Here is a 1,641-nt window from a genome sequence, read left to right on the forward strand (position 1 = left end):
TACCGAAATTATATGACGGTAGTGTTGTCTTGCATTGGATATTTATAATATGTGGTGCAAAATAATGAAGTTTTGTGCATTATTATATAAATATATGCATAAATATGAGAAATAAAATTGTCATTTGAAAAAATGGTAAATTTTAGAAAGCGTGGCAAAAAACCTATATAGGTGGAGTGGTGTCGCGCAAGGCAAATCATATGAAAAATTTAACATACAAATTATATGACGGTGGAGTGTTGTCTTGCCGGCATTGGTATTTATAATATGTGGTGCAAAAATAATGAAGTTTAATAGTGCATAAATATATTGATGCATGCATGATTAAATTAAATCATTTGAAAAACTAATTGAATTTTAGAAAGCGTGGCAAAAAACCTATATAGGTGGAGTGGTGTCGCGCAAGGCAAGTCATATGAAAAAATTTAACATACCGAAATATATGACGGTAGTGTTGTCTTGCCGGCATTGGATATTTATAATATGGGTGCAAAAATAATGAAGTTTTACAGTGCATTATTATATAAATATATGCATGTATGAAAATAAGATTGTCATTTGAAAAAAAAAATGGTAATTTTAGAAAGCGTGGCAAAAAAACCTATAGGTGGAGTGGTGTCGCGCAAAGGCAAGTCATATGAAAAAATTTAATATACCGAAATTATATGACGGTGGAGTGTTGTCTTGCCGGCATTGGATATTTATAATATGTGGTGCAAAAATAATGAAGTTTTAATGCATAAATATATATGCATGCGAAAATAAATTGTCATTTGAAAAATAAAATTTTAGAAAGCGTGGCAAAAAACCTATATAGGTGGAGTGGTGTCGCGCAAAAGTCATATGAAAAAATTTAACATACCGAAATTATATGACGGTGGAGTGTTGTCTTGCCGGCATTGGGTATTTATAATGTGTGGTGCAAAAATAATGAAGTTTAATAGTGCATAAATATATTGATGCATGCACTTGATTAATTAAGAGGTAGCATTTGAAAAAACTAATTGAATTTTAGAAAGCGTGGCAAAAAACCTTTACATGGTGAGCAGGGTGTGTTCATCTATTATATGTGTTCGACGCATATAATAATAAATGTTGTCAATGAAAATGAAAGTTATTCGTTATTTGTTGTCTTTGAACGCTTGGCTGCGGTAATAATATGCAATTGTTAGATAATAGTGGAATTGGCCAAGGTATATTGTTCTTCAATATATACTAAATAGGTTTCACATTATCGTTAATTTTAGCATAAACTTTCATTAAAAATAGAACCACCAACAGGTTTATATATAATTGGTTGGTGGTTTAGTGTTACCTGGTTGGAAAATTGAATTACATATGTTTTCGATTCTCCAATGCAAGGGCAGTGTGCACATGTATAGTATATTGGAAATTAAAATAATTAAACTTTAACACAATGTAAATATATTGTGGATAAAGGTTTTATTTAATATAATATTTATTAACACATATATACAAAATGTAGATAAATTATCAATTTGTAATCAAAATTAAATAAATTTTTATTCAATTTATTTTGAATTTAAATAATGTACGTGTGATGAATTTATATTAAGTAAGTGTAAATATAAAGATATTTTTGAACAAATTAATATGTATATATTTTGTATATATATATAT

The sequence above is a fragment of the Drosophila innubila genome (assembly GCF_004354385.1).
Source record: "Drosophila innubila isolate TH190305 chromosome 3L unlocalized genomic scaffold, UK_Dinn_1.0 7_D_3L, whole genome shotgun sequence".
NCBI lineage: Eukaryota > Metazoa > Arthropoda > Insecta > Diptera > Drosophilidae > Drosophila > Drosophila innubila.